The sequence below is a fragment of the Cavia porcellus genome, unplaced genomic scaffold, assembly GCF_034190915.1.
Source record: "Cavia porcellus strain 051 isolate PalLab524CR breed Dunkin Hartley unplaced genomic scaffold, mCavPor4.1 scaffold_20, whole genome shotgun sequence".
NCBI lineage: Eukaryota > Metazoa > Chordata > Mammalia > Rodentia > Caviidae > Cavia > Cavia porcellus.
Window position 1 is genome coordinate 4,483,379 of NW_026947503.1, and position 19,641 is coordinate 4,503,019.

The 19,641-nt window shown below is 44.1% G+C and overlaps 1 long non-coding RNA gene across 1 annotated transcript in view; it reads right to left on the reverse strand.

Moving 5' to 3' along the window:
* Positions 1–14,742: 14,742 nt before the first annotated feature.
* Positions 14,743–19,641, reverse strand: part of LOC134471754 (uncharacterized) — a 32,727-nt gene continuing 27,828 nt past the window's right edge. Inside the window, exon 2 of the long non-coding RNA XR_010041352.1 lies at positions 14,743–16,633. This is a non-coding gene — a long non-coding RNA (uncharacterized LOC134471754). The remainder of the gene's footprint in view (positions 16,634–19,641) is intronic.

Here is a 19,641-nt window from a genome sequence, read left to right on the forward strand (position 1 = left end):
ACTATTGCTGGGTTTCACATTAAGACACTTCAGGATCAGCACTGGGTATTTTAGTGTCTCTTTTTCTTCAAAGTATCTGTTCATTTCATCATGTATCATATGATCAGTTCTCATAAACTATTTATAGATTCTACACATGCATGAGTCTTAACATGTATTTCTATCCTTTCTATATTAGAGAGAGAAACAAAACAAAGCAAGACAAAACAAAACATACCCCTATAAACAGATGAAGCGAAATAAACATATAAGACCATTGTACAAAGAGTTCTACCATGGTTCCTGTGTTGTCTCTTGTTATCTCCAATAGAATTGGCTATATCATCAGATATAGTATAATTGAATATATCAATACATAACAGTATTAACAAAAACACAACTTTGTATATAGTATAGAACCTCAAAAACCAGTAGTTATCAAACCAGAATGTTATCATTGAGTCTTGTCATCTTCAGTGTAGTTGCCTATACTCTCAGACTTGATACTATCAATCATATCAGTTTTGAATAAAATCTTCTCTGCCTCGTTTCTGTTATCCTCTTGTTTTCTGTTTATCCTCCTTGTTCTCAGGGAGCCTCTGTAAACCCCCAGCCCCTATTTTTTATATTCTTAATCAAATGGTTCTCTCCTTTGAGTTCCTCCCTTCTTCAGTCTATGTCTGCTTGAGGGGTGCTTAGTATCTCTTTTATTAATCTTCTTGTATCTTGTTTTACTTGGCTAAATATTTCCCTTTTGAACTTGTCTATGAAGTCCCGAATATATCTCTTTATGTCCACCAGTGCTGTGTCTGATATTGCACGTTTGCTGTTCTCATTCTCCTTTGTATTTACCTGTCCTGGGTCAGTGTTCTCAGGGTTGGGACCTGGGGACTTTTTGTTGTTGCTTCCTTTTCCCATCTGTTTTGTTTCTTCCAGGAGGCCCCAGTTTCTTTCTTTGTTGGTTACAATTCTTCTGAAACGCACTGACTAGATGACCCTTCCCACTACTGTGTGCTAGTGAATTGCAGACAGGGACAGCATATGCTGGCCGCTCCCCTCTGGGTCAGTCAAGCTGCTGTGGCCTGCACTGTATTGCTTTGTGCCACCTCCCCTCTGGGTCAGTCAAACTTCTGATGCTTCACTGGGTTAGTGTGGTGAGTGTGCGTCTCCACTGTAGGAACTTGATTTCGGATAACCTATTGGGTCTCAGCCAGGTCCACGTGACCCAGGCCTAGCTCAGTCCACCAATCCTGTTCAGGAAGGGAACAACTGACTGAAGTCACTTGCTGCCCCTTGTACTTGCCAGTCCAGCCCAGTCCCAGAATGTCATCCACCAGAGCCCCTCTTTCTATGGAATAGCTCCACTCCCATCACTCACCACAGGTCCATGTAGGCTCCCCACCAATTCAGCCCTCCGTTCAGTTCACCAACCCCTGAATGCAATGCGCCTCTAGTGAGCTGAAGCGATGGGACCTCGGATGGCTCTGCACGTCACAGCAGGACATCAGAAAGTCATGGCAGGACCTTGGCAAGTCACGGCGGGACCTTGGATGGTCAGCAAGTTGCCCACTGCAGCGGGAACACTGAACCTTTAGCTGTTCCAATAATAGCACTGGAACTGTATGTTTGGTTGCTTCTTCTTACCTTAGTTTCTTTTTGGGATGAGAGAATTCATCTCCCTGTGTTTGGGGATCCCCACTCTGTATTATGTTGAAGTCTAAGTTGACTATCTCAGGGAGCCTCTGTAGCCAGTTGTTATTTATCCACCATCTTTGCTCCTCCCAGTCTCCCTTCTGAAATCTGAGTGTAAACCTCCCTGATCCCACAACTCTTGCATTCTGCATTCTCATAAAGCCAGCACCACATAGACAGTGTCAGATTCTGCTGCTAGGTCTAGCAGTAGCCAGGGGCCCTTGAAAAACACCCATAGAGCCTTCTAAGTGCCTGGATGACTGAGCAGTGTGAACTGAACACTGGGGAACACATTCCCTAGCTGTCCCTTCTCCAGCAGAGTACCCTGAGGCTTTCTCCTCGAAGCAATGTCTACCATTTTTTCGGGGTTATAGGTTATGTCTTACTATTTCTCCATGTGTCCTCAAGCCATTTTTTCTATTGTTTTTGTTCAAAGTACTTGGCTTCTTCTTAATGCTTATATTCTCAGTAACTAAGCAGTCTTCTGCTCCATCTTTGCAGGTGCTTTATTTCTGGAAAAACTGAAAACCTTTTAAATGGAACTTTTGCTCTTGATTTTCAGTATAAACCTGGCTAAAATCCCTCAATAATATCCACACTTCAGACTGTAGGGTGGACTGCTTTTACAGTTTCTCTGCCTGATTAATTACTCTGATGCTCTTAATCTCAACCTCCCACAAACTATCAGGCATGAGCAAAATTCGGACAAAATTTCTGCCAGAGAATAACACACATGACCTGGAGTCCAACTACCAATGGAGTCCTTGTCCCCAGCAGGAACTTCCTAAGCCTGGTATTTATCATTTGCCTTTCCACGAGCATTGTGATCCTCTGAGCTACACCTAGAATTTTCTATGGAGCTCAGTTTACAGCAGCCCTGGGTTTCTCTGGTTGGCAACACAGAAGCCTTTCAAAACTCCTCTCACAAACCATTCTAAAGGTGTCTGGTCAGTAGGAGCTCAGCACTGACCATATTTTTCTGGTACCAAAACATATCTTAGTTCCTTTCCTTGTTGGTGAGCTACAGTAGCTGATACCCACATCTTGAAGGAGGAGAAGTTCATTTTGGCTGACATTTTGTAGCCAAAATGATAGTCTGACAGTGTGTAGTGCATAGTTGACTGTCTCCAAGGCAAGATGGTATGGCACAGGGACAGGCAGAGGAAAGTTGCTTATGGCATGGTTGATAGGAAGTAGAGAGGGCAAAGGGAGGAGTCAGAGAGGCACAGAAGCCCTTCCAGGCCAGGCCCCCAAAGACCAACCTCTTCTGAGCAGGATTCATTTCTTCAGAGCAAGTCAGCTAGATAGCCTCTTAGTCCCAAGTCCCTTTTTATTCTTATATTTTGAGGCAGAGTCTCTCTAAATGGATAAATTGTCCAGACTGAGCTAGAACTTGGTATCTTCCTGATTCAGTCTCCCAGAGAGCTAGAATTATAGGTATTTTCTACCCCCTGACAAAAAGTATTATTTTTCATATAGCCATTAATAATCCAAAATGGAAAACCTCCACTCAAAGCATGGACTCAATGTATGAAGACTGATGAACACAGGCACAGAAAGCAGGACAGGCTGGTCTCCATCTATTCTGCCTTTCTGGTATGGCTACATAGGTTCTTCCGTTCTGTATAAGGAAAGCTCACTTGTTTTGTTTTGTTTTGCTTTTACAAAATACAGGTGATTCAGAAAAATATTATTTAATTATATTACAGATGCAGTTTAATTAATTTCAATATTGGACCAGAGCCTATCAGTTCAGGCAAAGCTTGAGCTCACTGATGTGTTCACCAGAATTGCATAACATCCATGCATTTACACACATGCCAAACAGCTCTCTAGCAAACAAAACAGACACAACTCCCTAGTGGAGGGAGACCTGTCACATCCTAGCAGCAGAATGGACTCACTCACTGGAGGAATCTCTTCTTCACTGTGTCTTCATCAGTCCTCTTCGCAGGAAGGGCACAGGAAGCTGGTCAGCAGGCAGTCTGTGCTTGCTGCATGAATCCCAAGAGAAGAACATCCTATAGGAGGACAATGCAGGCCAGAGAGCCTGATGGACACGTCCGTCCAGCACAGGCCACTTCTCACTAAGAGGCGTTCTTGCCTCTCTCCCTTTCTCTCTCTAGTTGGCATGATCAGCCTGCGTAGAATCCAGCGCACACAGAAAGGACAAGTCACACCTGCAGACCCCTGAACTGGTCTCACGGTAGCAAAGAACTGGATTCTCACAGGGCATCTCACAAGTGTGGCCGAGGAGGTCATAGGACTCATCCCCAGGTGAGGTTACCCGAACCTGAGATGGTTACAGAGGACATCGGGGGTGAGGAGCAAGGGAGAACCATAACGGTTGGAGTGGACAGGTCAGAGAAGGCAAGAAATGAGAGCCAGTTTGCAGGCAGGGGCTGGGTGGGGAACTTTCTGTTCCACTCAGCTCAGGAAGAGCCTGGGTGATGAAACCAGGAGGTTCATTTCAGAGGGCACCAAGGAGGAGACGAGGACACACCTTTTTCAATCCCCACACCTTCCTTTGTGCCCTGGAAGACAAAAGGTCTGGAATGTTTTCACATATCCTATTCTCTTAACAGGCAGGAATGCCAAGAGTAAAGCTTAGGAAACTGATATTGGACGCAAGGAAGATCCCTAAAAACCCCTCTCTGTGTTAGTCAGGTTTTCTGTTGTTGGGACAAAATAACTGACTTACACAACTTAAAGGAGAAAAGGTTTACTTGGCTCACAGTTCCGAAGAGTTCACTACACAATTGGTGGCTCCAAGGCAGAGGCATCCTGGCAGAAGGAGTGAGAGGAGGAAACTCAACTCAACTCACGGCAGCCAAGAAGCAAGAAGGTAAAAGCCAGGGAGACACACGGAAACAGAGACAGAATTTGCCCAGTGAGCTACTTTCAATCCTCGGAGCCCCACCTCCTGATGACCATCCACTGTGAATGAGGCAATGAATTCATCCATACATGAGGTCAGTGCCCTCCGGACCCAATCACCTCTCCAGGTGCCACTTCTGAGCTTTGCAGCCCTGAGGATCAAGCCCTTGATGCACGAGTCATTGGGGGCCATTGGAAAGGAGAGAAGCCCTTCCGGGCCACGCCCCAGTGACTAGGCTCTTCTCACCAGGTCTGACATCTTAAAAGTAAGTCACCTACAAAGCCCCAGTGGCCATTTTTAAACCATAAACTCCCCTTTTTAAAAATGGCGGTGCCTTTTTAGGAGGAAACAATGATGTTCTTTTGGTTTTGGTTTTAGTTTTGGTTTTGGTTTTGGGCAGAGATAAGATCTTTGTCTGTGACCCAGGCTGGGCTCAAACTCCTGTGCTCAGGTGAGCCTCATGCTTCAGCCTCCCAAATGCGGTTTTTGAGTCTCACATCCCATACTTCAGAAAAAGCCTCTAAAACAAAAACCGCATAGAACAAACGTGCAGGTGGTGGGGCCCGGGCAGCACAGAGGCACGTAGAGTACGTTCCATGCCGCAACTTCTGCACCTTCCCCCTGGGTCGGGGGCAGCCACACAGCAGCAGATGTCAGAGGGCAGCACAGAGTAGAAACACTGCTGTGTCAGACACAGACAGAATGTGACCCAGTGTAAGGGACAAACTGCCACTCCATGGTGTCATTAAAATTTCTGACCTGCTACCACTCTGTCTGCCACTGTGGCTAACGACCACTTTGGTTGGGCAGAAGTTCCCTCTTTGTCACTTCAAATGCTTCCAAGAGCCCTCAGTAAGGGCGGTGTGGCCCACACAGGAGTAAGAGCAGTGTGGCCCACACAGGAGACACACACACGCACACACACACATGCACGCCTATGTGCACAGATCCACTTGTACTTGGCCAGAACCTTTATCAGTGGAAATAAATCAGCATCTCCACTTATCTCCAGCTAATTTAAGTTACATAATTGTTGTACACTAACAGAAACCTTTAAAATTAGCTTTCTTCCCTGCCCAACACCTTTAGTACTAGGGACTGAATTAACCCAAGGACTTCACATGGAACCCTTTTTTATTTTTTATTTTGAGACAGTATCTTGCTAGGTCACCAAGCTTCCCAGGCTGGGTTTAAACTGGCAACCATCCGGCTTCAGACTCCAAAAGTACCAAGGTTGTCGGACTTTGCCACCACACATGGCCTTCAATTTTATTTATGACTCTGACACTGTTTTTTAGCTTATGCTGATTCAGGCACTTTGAGTACCAGCTTGTGTAAAGATTATAAGGAAATAATCATTGCCAATGATCCTTCTAGATATTTCCACATAAGCGCACATGTACACATACACACACATGCACACACATGTGGTGTCCTAGCAGGTACTATTGTCATGCAGGAAGATAGTTATACTTGAGAAGAATTTATAATTAATAAATACAGTTAGGATTGTGCCTGAGACATAGTAAGTACCTGATAGACACTAGTTACTGTTATTTATCATTGTTATCACTCTTCATAGTCTGGTTTTCATTAATTCTGTAATGATTAGATGATAAATTGCTACTCTTACCCTAATCTTGACCCATGTTTGTATCTGTTCATTCCTGTAATAGTACACAACCATTTGAGGTGGCCACCATTCTACTGAAGTCCTCCCTACACTTTGGGGTGCCAAGTCACTTCCTAATTAAAACCTGTAGTGACAGCTTTGTCCACGGATGTGCCCACCGTGCTGCCGAAGGTGCTGGAAGCCGGATTTTGAAATGCTCCCCTCCTGCCAGTGAGGGCCTTCCCGTGGGCGTGACAATCAGCGGTCCCTGTGCCCACGACTTTGGGAAATTAAGTGATTAGCAGAAGGTGGTCTGCAGCCATGGCGGGCAGATGAGGAGGGTGGGTCAGTGTGTGCACCAGTGAAGTGGGGGGTTCAGAGGGGGAGGGATGACGGGAGGAACTGAGTCCTGCTTTGTAAGTGGAACTGCTGTATACATGGTACTCCAGAGCCCAGATGACCACACCCAGTCCACGGGCCACTGCTGACCCAGAACTGGTACTTTTCTTTTTTTTTTGTTCATTTGTTTGGTACTAGGGATTGAACCTAGTGTCTCCACACTAAGTTACATCCCCAACCCTTTATCATTTTTATTTTGAGAAAGAGTCTTGATAAGTTGATAAATTGCCCAGGCTGGACCTTGAAATTGCAGTCTTCCTGCCTCAGCCTCCCAGAATGGTGAGATTACAGAAGTGCACCACCACATTCAACTAGGAAGCTGAATTTCTGCCAATTCAACTACCACAAAGAACCGGGGAGAAGCGACTAGCCCAGCACCCTCCATCTCCTGCTGAAAACAGATTTAGCAGAGGACTCTGTGAGACACCTGTGCCCACCTGAGGCCTACTAGAAGCTAGCCATGGCCAGTCATGAAGATGGCCTCCATAGTAAACAAAGGATAAACGATGGCTGATTATGTAGGAAACAGATCTGGGTTACTTCTTGTCATTGGAAAATGAATTAAGTCAAATTTTTGTGGAAGGATTTTTTTATGAGGGGAGACTGAGGGTTAGAGGCTGTGATGGTTGACATACTGTTAACTTGAAAAGCTTAGAGGTTTAAGTAAGGACTCAGCAGAAGGCCAGGGTGCTCACTTTGTAAACATCCTTATCCTGTGCAAGAGGAGGGTAGAGAGACTTTGTGAGTGCTACACTCACCCTAGTGGGTGGCAGCCTGCTTACAATGTGGGGAGGAAAGGAGGCTTTTCTCACCCTCTTTTTTGCTCTCGCTGCTTTTTCTCCCTTTTGCTGCATTGAAATGTTGGCCTGTGCCACGCCACCCTGCTTTGGAGTCAGCTGATCAAGGACTGAAACCTCCACAAACTATGAGCTAAATGAACCTTTCCTTCCTTCATTATGGGTGCCAAATATTTTGTCCCAGCACTGAGAGAAAAGTAACTAAGACAGAGGCAAGTGGGCAGTGCCTGGGTCATACTTTCTAGTCACTAAGCCACAATACACAGCACTCACTACTCTGAGGAGGAGAGGTTTACTTTGGCTCACAGTTTGCAGAGGATTCAGTCCGTGTCAGCTGGCCCCAAGCCAGCTCTGCATGGCAGAGAACAAACAAGTGCCCTGCACTCCAGTGGGAAACAGAGAGATGAAAGGAGGCTGAAGAGTGATTGACCCTCCCAGGCCACACCCCCAGGAACCACCAACCAGGCTTCACCTCTCAAATCACATTTAGCTACGAACCAATCCACTGCTGAGTATCACACATGATCCAGTCACCTTCCCAAAGCCCCTACTATGAGTGCGTGAGGCTTTGGGTGGACATCACAATGCAAATCACAGCAGTGTGCTAGGATCCATGGTTTCTTTTTCAGAGGTGGTGGAAATGCTCTAAAATAGATTGTCGTGATGTTGAAAAACTCTGAATATACTAATTACCATTGAATTGTGCACTTTAAATGGGTGAATTATATGGTGTATGAATTATAGTTCAACAACATTGTTATGAAAATAGAATAGAAGAATGCCAGGTATTCTCCCTGACCACCCACCTATGACAGGATTGCATGCAAGAGAGAGAAGCTGGGATTTTACTTATCACACAGCCTTCTTAGCCATACAATCTTTGTAAAATCCACATTCCCCTCCCGCTAAGATAACTGTATCAGTCAAGGTTTACTAGAAAAAAAGATATAACACAAGATGTACAAATGTATAAGAAATTGCAATATTGGCTTACAATGGTCAACCAGAGTCAGATGAGGGAGCCTGCAGAGGGTGTCCACATGCCGGAGCCTGAAGGGTCCAGCCCAAGGTCTGGAGCTCACTGCAGTGTCCTGCGCAATTCCGTATCAGGAGGCCGATGGGTCTACAACAGAGCACGGAAGAGTTTACCACTGAAGCCTGAAGGATCCCAGGCAGAAGCTGAACAGTCTGTGCCAGAAGCCAGGAGACAATGTCAGCTCTAAGCTCCTCTGGTCATCAGCCCCTCTTCAAATGCCTTCTATTGTATGCAGACTACTCCCCTGGGGTGGATGTAGCACTCACACCATCCGTGCCCTACTCTTGCACAGGTTAAGGATGTTACACATGATAGGGACCCTCTTGAATCACTTAATTAAAGTTCTGACCTCCTCAGAGTGACACAAGGCACAATATCATGGAGCAGTAACTGCTTGTCATCTGCACTCTAGGATGGAGAGCTGTGTGTCACTTAGTGAAGCTTCTAGACTTCCCAGTTGACACAGTGTATCAACCATAGCACTGATCCTCCACATCCAACTGAGTAATTCTGGTGAAGGCATCAAGAAGGAACCATCATGAATGGTCCAAGAAGAGGGTATGTGGGCTGGTGGCCCATCAGGGGCCTCCCCAGGATCTCTCAAACTGATGCAACAGGGAAGATGCTCTTCTTCTTGGATTATAAACCAGGGACCCACAGATTTGGAGCTGCAGACAGTGCGCTGCCCAGCAAAAGCAAATCCCCTGCTGCCTGTCCAGGTCCAGGCCACCGTTCCCCACACTAAGTAGCTTTTCGCCTAAGCTGGTGTGACGGGAGCTCCTGTCACGTGCAATCAAAAGGCCCTGCGGGATGCAGCACTTACAGGACTTTATCAAAGCCTCTATAAAATACTGCGTTTCATGGTCTCATTTCTCTTTCGTTTCTGGGCGCAACACTTTTATTACACCAAATTATCATTTAACTTACTAACAACTTTCAGCAATTATTATAATACATTTTATAATATTGTAGTTCAAACTAAAATGAAGTTTTGAAAGACACTGACAGTTAACACAAACAGGACAAGGAGCCAGATGGAAAGAGCTGAAGCAGGAAATGGGTGGACATGTCAGACCAAGGGCTCTCCCCACGGGTGACAGGAGAGAAGGAGGAGAGAAAGGGTAACAAAGGCAAGGACAGGAGACTAGAAATGGGAGTGCTAGGGAGTGATGACGTCAGACAGGCAAAAAATGTAAAAATAAATTAAATATTGGGCATATCCTCATCCTCTCAAGACAATGTTCAGAGAATCAAAAGGGAGAATAAGAAAACCCACACCTAGATTACTGCAGTGAAATTCAAGACCATAAATACAAAGAAAATATTCTAAAAGCTTCCAGAAGTAAACAGCATCTCACCTAGAAAGGAGGAGGACTCAGATTCCTCTTCAACTTCTCAACAGAAACAGTGAATGCAAGAAACAATGGAACAATGTTTTTCAATAAGTAAAAGAAAATATGTTTGAACCTAGAATAATCCTATCTCTAGACAACTGCCCTTCAAATTGGAAAACATAAAGCCAGGTATAGTGGTACATACCTACTACCCCAGCTACCCGGGAGGTTGAGGCAGGAAGATCCTTGGATCCAGGAGTTCGAGACCTGTGAGATCCGCCTCAAACAACAACAATAAAATTGAAGGTATAGTAGAAAGAATGTGGGGACACAGTTTTCAGGTAGTTTGCCATCAAAAGATCTACTTTTTGTAAAACATATTGGAGGAAAGATCTAAAGTTAAGAGAAACAAATTGCTATTGTGAATTATTAAGACTGTGAATTAAGAGGAACTAAGTATTTGATCAACGTGTACTATTTGAGATAACCCAGAATTTAAACTTTGCCCAACATCCGCATCAAAGAGGGCAGAAGAAGTAGGTCCCTGAAGACAGGAGGGTACTTTTCTTGGTAAGATAAAAATATAGATATTGGTAAATTTAAAGGTCAGTAAGAAAGAAAACATTAGAATAGATTCTAAAATAAAAGAATCAAAAATTAAAATGTACAATGTCTATAGTATCACAAAAGAATACTTGACCTATAAAATAGAAACCAGGAACAAAGAAAGAGAAGTTCAGTGTATCAAAAGTATCAGATACCAGAAATAAGGTCCTTTACGTGAGTATATGTGCCATTCATTACCTTCACCTACTCCGTAGCAAGTGCTTTTTCCTGGGTTTGAGAACAGAATGTTTAAAAATACACAACAATAAAGAAAAAAGTATCTTAAAATACAAGGATTATAAATTTATGGTCAGCAACTATGAAATAAAGAAAATTGGCAGAGTGATCTTAAGATCTGATAAATGAGAACGTAAGTCTAAAGCGACCAGAAGGGCCAGGAAATGACGTTGCACCCTGGTGGAGAAGTGGGAGCCGTGCACCTCTGGAACATGGGTCACGCCCTCGGTGTGTGGAGCCGCGGTGACCACACTGCTGGGGAGGCAGGGAAATGGGCCGCTGTGGCGGGGGATACTAGCACATCCTTCTTAAAGACGGATGAAACAAGAAGACAAAACCATAGATATCCCAGATGAAAAAAATATGACCGATAAGCTTGAGCTATAAAGAACATTGTGCTCAACTGAGAGAGCACACATGTTTAAATCCACATGTATAAATTTGCACACATAGACCAGCTATTCAGCTAAAAATGGATCAGTTACATACAGACTAAGTACTCTAGCATCGTGACAAAGGTAGAAATTACCAACACAGTGGTGGCTTTTAAAAAGGCCCTTTGCTTGGAAACTAAAAAAAATACTACTAAATAATCCTAAAGTTAAAAATAATTTGATGTTTAAAATTACATGGTCATGAAATCACCACACAGCAAAAACAATATGAGACATAGTAAAAGCATTACTTAGGAGGGAAGCATATAGAATTTCTAGCCTTGAATACGTTTAGGATGAAATGAAATTTAAAAAGCGGCAACAAAACTGAAGCAAAAAACAAAACAATGAAAATAAAGCTTAATTCAGTGAAACAGAAGACAAAAATACTAAAGAAAGTAAAAAAGACAAAAACTGGGTATGAAAACAACTCAGTTAACAACCTCTCTGGCCAGCAGTGAGACTTGGGAGCAAATGGGGGATTGCAGAAATGCAACATCTTTTTAAAAGATGGTTTTGAACAGTATTTGCCAATAAATATGCCGGGTGAGTATGAAAGAAAAATGCAAAATTTAACACAGGAAAGAGCAAGAAAAATAAACAAAGCAACAGGTATAAGATACCGCTTATGACCTCCCCTTCCAAGGCAAGAGGGCTTGGCGACTTTTCACTGTCAGGCTTTTATGGGAGACAATTTGCACACTATAAAGTGCACATATTTAAAGTGTATCACTCAATGCCTTTATAGTGCTGTGCAACCAGGGCCGTAGTCTAATCTTAGAACATTTTCACCACCCCAAAAGAAACTAAAAAACCACTTCTCATTTCTCTCCCCAAAACATACCCCACCTCTACCTCCAGCTGCAGGAATCCTGAGTCTGTGTTTGTCTTTGTAGATTTGTTTATTATAGACACATTATAAAGAAGATATATCATATGTGGGTTTTTTGTGACTAGCTTCCTCCAGTTGTTTTTAAGATGGATCTATATGTCTATATTTCTTTTTATTGCCAAATAGTATTCTATAAAGTAGATACATTACATTTCATTTTCCCATTCATTAGTTAATGGATGCTTGGGTTATTTTCACTTTCTGACTATTACAAATTATGAAGCTATGAACATTTATATACAAAATTTTATGTGAGCATATGTTTTTATTTCTCTTGAATAAGTAACTAAGATTACAACTGATGGATTGTCTTAGTTACTTTTCTCTCATTGCTGAGAGAAATACTCAAGCACAAATTTAAAGGGGGAAAGGTTTATTTAGCTCACAGTTTGTAGAGGTTTCAGGTCATAGCCAGCTGGCTCCAAAGGCAGGGTGGTGCATGGCAGGGGGCATCACAGAGGAAAACAGCTCATGGTGGGCAAAGGCAGGATGGGAGCAAAGCAGTGAAGAAGTGAGGAAAGAAGCAGTAAGTAACCACAAAAGCCCTCCGTCTGAGGCTGGGGATTTAGCTCAGTGGCATAAGCACCTGCCTTGCAAGCAGGCGGTCGTGAGTTTGATCCCCGGTGCCGAATGAAAAAAAAAAAAGCCCTCTGTCTGTCTCCTATGTTATTCCCAGTCTACACGCCTTTCGTGTGGGCAGCACTCACACCTGGGACGGGCCTTTCCGTTGTCCACACTGAGACCTATGTCAGACCAATCAGTGGGCCAGCTTAGTGACCACACACCCTTAACTCCAGCTTCCCACACTCTGGGTCCACCACCTCTGAAAAAGCCCCACCTAGGATCACATGAGGCTCTGTGGGGGACATGCAGACACATGCCGTAGTGGGGATCACGTAATAACCCTGTGTTTAATGTTTTCAGAAACTGCAGAGTTGTCAAGGTGGTTGCTAGTTTCCAACGTCAGTGCTACGTACATACAGAAAAGTTGTGATTATGTCAAAAAGCCAACAGTGCAAAAAGATGGTATTTGAAGAAAGTCAATATTCATTTATGAGTTACAAATAAAATATCTTTCAGAAACTTAGATAAGGGAAGGAAAGATCCTGAACTTAGCAAAAGTATATCTTTGAGTTTAGGAAAAATCAATGATCCTACTATCATGCCTACATTTTACCGTATTTATAGCCCTCATCTACTATAAAGAAAGGGGGGGAAAGTGGGAGGGAAGAGATAAGGCCTCATTGCATTTGATCTCATTGGTTATCTAAAAGTCAAATATGAGCCTGGTGTGGCTGTGCATGCCTGGACGCCAGTGCCCTGAGAGGCAGACGAGCAGAGCTGCAAGTTCGTGTTTAATGAAATTTAAAATTGTTTAAAGGGAAGAGGATAGTTCAGCACAAAGACCCTAGGTTCTACCTCCAGTACCACAAAATAATACTAAATGTCAAATACATATTAGAACGAGCTAGGTTTAATTATGTTGTTAAATATGACAATTCTATAAAAAAACAGCATTTTTCTATACCTGCGATATCCTAGTAGAAATTAAAATTTTAAGAACAAAATTTATAAGGAGGGCAACAACTTAAAGTAAGACAGTACAGCATTGTTTCCAGATCTTGGTTTCTAAACGCATTCTCCAAAAGGAAAGCCAGGCACCTTGGAGAAGGGCTGCTTCCGGGGCTGTGCATGGACAGAAAGGGTGCGCTGGCGTCCTCTGCAGGGTCGGACAGTGGAGAAGGGCTCAGAACTCCACGAGAGCGCACCAACCCAAACAGGAGCTATCTGCACGACTGGATCCGGAACACGCTGGGCAGCACAATAAATAATGGCTGTAATGGATTCTTTCTCATGCAATTAAATTAATGTTCACTCATTCATGCTGACATAAAATGTAATTGAATAAAGAAATCAATGGGGAATGTACAACTCTTCCTTATAGTAGAATCTCAATTAATAAATGTGGAAGGAATGATGGATATGTAAAGTCTCTATTTGGCAAACACTACTGTAAAATGTATTGAAGGCGAGGAATTAATGGATCCTAAAATTGATGGACAAAAGTATGATGAGAAGTAGTATTTTGTGTGCGTGTGATGCTAGGATTGACCCGAGTCTTGTACATGCCAGGCAAGAGCTCTACCACTGAGCCACGTCCCCAGCCCAGAGGAAGTATATTTACAAAGATTCAAATGCATCTCTCTACAATATGCTTACTAATTAAAAAGGGGAAAATAACACATTAACTCTCGGATGGGCAGGCACTATTCTAGTCTACAATTCAGAGTTATTGAAAGATATCAAAATGATGTATAGATCCCTTCATATGATATGAGTGTGTCACAGCAGGATGTACGCCTAGGCTTTCCAGATTAGTCAGATAACAATGTGGAATATCCAGCTTGATATGGATTTAAGACAGGTGCATATATGCTCCAAAAATATTTGGGTGTTGTGTACTTTATCTGTCCACCATGGTTATAGAGTACTCTTGCCACAAATGTACAACCTGAACTTAATCAAGAAGGAACATTAGACAACCTTCCTCCTGCAAAAAGGCAGTCTACAAAATAATAGTTTTTCCTTCTTCAGTTACTTCTGGAAGCAGTTAAATCAATGCAAAGAAACACTGAGAATGTACCCCAGATTGCTGGTGACTTGGAGGGCACAGCAATAAGTGCCAAGGTGCTGCTGGGTTGGGCCTTGGCCCACGGAGAAGTCACAAGTGGTAGATTTACGTGAAACTTGCAGAATGCTGTTAATTACTAGGTACAATGAATCCATGTTCATGAGCTGCTTCAATTCCTGTGCTGTTCATGAAATAACAACTCTCAGGGAAGGGAGTACGGGAGCATTTTTATTGTATTTTTGCAGCTTTTTCATAAGATTGGAAATGATTTCAAAATGAAGAGTTAAAAAGTAAAGTGAGTAAGCAATGACACTCCATTTTGTGTAGAATAACAATATTTTAGATGCTTTCAATTAGCTGCAAATTTATATATAAATCCTGTGTATATTAGTGAATCTAAATTCAAGCTGAATTCTCTTAAGAAACCTATGAAACAGTAAGTCAAAATGAAAGAAATATTCTTTGCTGAATATTAAGACAAAATCCCAAGTCTACCTTGAACGTGTTTGTTTGCTAGTTTGGGTGCACAGGATTGAGGACTTTGCACTGAACTATGTCCTTAGCTCTTTTCACCTTGTTAATTTTTTGAGACAGTCTTGCCAAATCACCCCGTCAGGGCTGGAACTTTCAATCTTACTGCTTCAGCCTCCCAGATAACCGGTATTACAGGCAGATCCCTGTTTTTATTAATATGAAAACAAGTCAAATGGTGGGAAAACCATTCTGATGTGTGTCCAGTGATCCTGAACCCACTGAGTCCTTCTGCACGCACACTTGGCCGAGCTACCCCGAAAAGCAGCTGAGCAGCCCCGAGACAGAGGGGCCCTGTTAATCAGGACTCACCAACTTGCTTGAGAAGACTGCTCACAAGTCCCCAGAGGAAGGACAGTAGCAATGTGGGATCCAGCCTGGAAGAAGGGAGAGGCTATTCTGCTAAGGACGGGGTTTTGGGGCACCCCAGTAGGAGGCAGGCACACTGACATAAGTACGTCGTCAGAATGAGCGGACCCCAGGTGCATGATCCTGATGAAACAAAATAAGCAGAGCAAAACACCTAGCACAATACCATTTACACTTATTTAAAAAACCACAAAACAAGATGATAATATCTGTCTCAAGAAGACAGATAAATCAAAAAGTACACATTAAATGCAATACTGTGACTGCCAGGAGTGGGGAGGGCTTAGGAATAAAGTGAGGGTAAAGGAGGATAAAGAACTGATGACATGCAGAAGAAGCCCTGCCTGCCTGGAGGAGGATGGAAAGATGTGACCTGAAGAGGACCACCGAATGAACTCCACGCGGAGAGGGAAGAGAAAACCAGGAAGGGACCAGGTACCAAACAAGGGCGCAAGTTGTATGACTTCAGGTCATGCGTCTCTCTGGGAAGCTTTAACACTGGGAGCAGGACTTGCTTTGCTCTCACACACAAATGCCCATTAAAATAAAAGCTTAAGAAAAGATGCTCTGTAGTACCTAGAATCCTCCCCCAGGAGGTTCTATTGTCTCTTGAAAAACCTCAAAGGATTTGTTCTCTTGGTTACCACATCCTGTTCACCCAAGAGATCTGACGGCGGATTCGAGGCTGCCGGCTGCCACTAACTCACATGCACTGCATTTTCTGTCCCATGCACCTAGCTTCTCATAAATGTACAATTTATGCGACACTCTGCTTGATTACTGCATCTTCGTGGAATTCTCCTTCACCAGCTATTGAAATCTCATGTGCATAATTAATAGGGGTTGCAAATTTTTGCATCAGTTTCTATCAGTGTGTACAGAAGGATGAGGCAAAGCATTGCAGGGAGAGGGTGGGACCACGCTCTTTGAGAAACAGCACTCTGAAAAGAGGCCACGCAGGAGACCACCACAAACTGTCGGAGAAATTTCCAGGTAGCGGCAAGGATGCATGTCTTAGCCCCGAGAGGAGGGCTCTGAGCGAATCACCCAAGGAGACTGCAAGGTCCTTTCCTGGGAGATCTTTAAGATGGTGGTGGAGACAGAGGAAGAAAATGATGCCAGTACTCTTGTTTTCCAAAGCTCCTCTTGCTGTGCGGGCAGCGCTGGGCCGTACATGCTATGTGAATTCATGTAGAGGATGAAAGCTGTAAAAATACAACAGAATTATTTTTAATAATTTAAATTCCCTTTATGTCCTGTGCTTTTTTACATTAACATCATGTAGAATTTGCTGAGGTATGTTTTCCTATGCTATAGAATTCAGGCCAATCTGCACATGTTGAGATTAATTGCATAGTTATAAGAACCATACTTGAGACTCAAGTACGGAGAGATGAAATAAAACAAAATTGTACACCACCCAGTCTCCTGGTTTTTGCAGCAGCCTCCTAGTTATTTATTTCCAGTGAACCTTTAGTTTCCTCCCCTGGTCCATTGTTAGCAATGGTGACAGCACAGAAAACCCCTAACACAAATTTTACCAGAAAGGGTGGGGGGGGGGGCTACAAAAGTAAAAGAATAGATTTGTAATCAAAGCCTTAAAAACAATAAGCACAAAAATGCAGTTCCAATCCTGAACAGCGACCCTGCCGCTTCACAGGAGCTGGCCTCTTCCTGAACCTTCCTGCTGCCGTCTCACCCTGAAACCCAATTAATCATGACAATTAAGGGAATAAATGCAGAGGTGTGCATGTACTTACTCTGTTCCCCCCGCCACCACCCCAGGAAGAAAAGCAAAGGTGTTGGGAGAGATGAGCCTAGGATGAGGAGGGGCCCCTGCTCATCCCCACCAGCCAGGCTGGGGAATCAGAGCCCTCCGTACCTGGATCTTGGCACATTTTAAACAAAAGAAAAACATGCTCTCCCCGTGAGCAGTTCTCTTTCCCGGGAAGATATTAAGGGGCGGGAGAAGCATGACCTCAGCTCGGCTCCCATTTGCTCAGAGATCTGGACTCCTGAGCGGCTTGGCCACTCTTCTCTACATTAGAATTGTGTCTGACCTCGGGCTCAGACTGGCCACCCATTCAGGGCAGCAGGGGTCCTGGGGCCAGGCCTTTCGCCTTCATGGGGACCACAGAGAGACCCTTAATGAAATATGACAAGCAGCACTGTTTTAATCCCTCCTTTGAGCTGGGTGCAGAATAAAAAGCAAGACGCACTCTGATTTCCTCACCAGCCCAGGAAGTGGCTACATGATTTTGACTTACGCCTTGTGTTTACCGTGTCCTGCAATTTGCTAGATAGGAAAAGCCCATCGACCCGATGCTGCAAAATAAGAACAGAGTGCATGTGAGCTGAACCCTCTGCCCCGGCTGCAGAAGTAGTCCTGACGGTTGCAGGGGCCGGGTGTGCAGAGAGGCTGTGCTGTGCAGGCCAGCACAGCTGCTGGACCCGTCCTCGCGGTGTGAGCCTTCTACTGCTTCTCTGCAGGAACCGGGACACACCTTCCCTTATTTCTAATCACAGTCCCCTTTTAACTCTGAAGTTGTCATAACACTATCTTATTTTTTTCCTTCTTAAAACTGCTTTCTTCAGTCACTTAACTATTCCAAAACATTACCCCAGGACCATTTCCCTAGATACTTAAATAGCCTGATTCATCACTTGCTCCTGCACACACCCCCACTGACACACACACACAAATACAATACATGCACACACAGCTGTGCACACATGCATGTATACATAGATACCTACACACAGAGACACCCATGTACACACACCCCTGCACTTCCATCAAAGTCGTGGCAGGAGTTGGGGTGGATTTGTAGAACCACACTGTTCTGTTTGCTGCTCTTCAAAATTTATTTAGTGATCTGTACGCAAATCATTCCTGGGCAGGTTTTTTGTTTTGTTCTGTTTCTTTTAGTTCAGGCGAGCCTTGAATTCACTATGTATTCCAGGCTGGCCTCGAACTCACAGCAATCCTCCTGCATAAGTGGAAAAGCAAGTGATCGTCCCTGGCCATGGGCAGGGATTCCTTAGGTCCAGGTTTATCATTAAAGGCCCTATGAAAAGCTGGGGACATTTGCTATCCCTGCCAAGTTCCAGAGCTCCTTCTCCTCCTGCTATGTTTACTGCTGTCCTGAAGTCCTTCCTGACTTCTTTCTACTAGTCAGACCTTGCACAGGGAGCACCAGGAGGGCAGTGAGCTGATGAACCAATTCACACCCAGCTGCTAATGGGCAGCAGTGGCTTGAGAGGCTGCCCTGCTCACCCAGCAGGGTGCTCCATTTCAAGAGTGTATGCCAGATAGAAGGCCTCTTTCATCCGAATGTTTAGCAACATCATTCCACAGATTGGTGGCAGAGTCAGCACTCCATTCCTGTACATAGGTCCACCATGCCCAGTCACAAAGCAGGAAAAAGAATACATACATTCTTTCAGTCACTCAACAAGCATTTCATGAACCCCTCTGTGTAATAAGCATAGGGAATAGAAAGAAAAAAAAGATACCTACGCTTGCCCTAAAGATCCTCTCAATCAAAAGAATGAAACCAAGGGATATACTGGAAAAAATAAATATCAAATTCCTAAACCAATGAAGTCTGGCCGCCTGCTGTGTTTCTGTGATTTCCACAGACTCACCCCACGAGAAGCCAAATCCCTCACACTTGTTATTTAAACTGATGCTTTCATGAGCCTGGTTTGTCTGATTTGCCTTGAAGGATTCTCCAACCCATGAGATAGTATATTCACCAGTGTGGCCAATTGTATCACCATCACCCGTCACCATGGGAAACGGGCAATACCTGGCCACAGCTGTTTCCCTGCTCAAGATGTCTGCGACAGAAGGCCGAAGGCTCTGCGATGAAGGGCTGAAGAGTCTACGCTGGAAAGTATAGACTCTTCAGCTTTCCAGTGTAGACTCCTCGACCTTTCATCCCAGAGCCTTCGGCCTTCTGTCGCGGACCCCTCAGCCTGCTGGTGCGGACTTGCACAAGACACTAGGGTGAACTCCAGACCTTGGACTGAATCCTTCGGCCTCCAGTGCATAGACACCCTCTGCACGCTTCCTCATCGGACTCTGTGACTGATGATCGTAAGCCAATCTTGTTGTTTCTGTGTATCCCGAGTTAATCTGTTCTTTCTAGTAAAACCCTGACCAATACAGTGGGTGTGTCCATGAAGCTTTATGAACTGGGAAGACAGA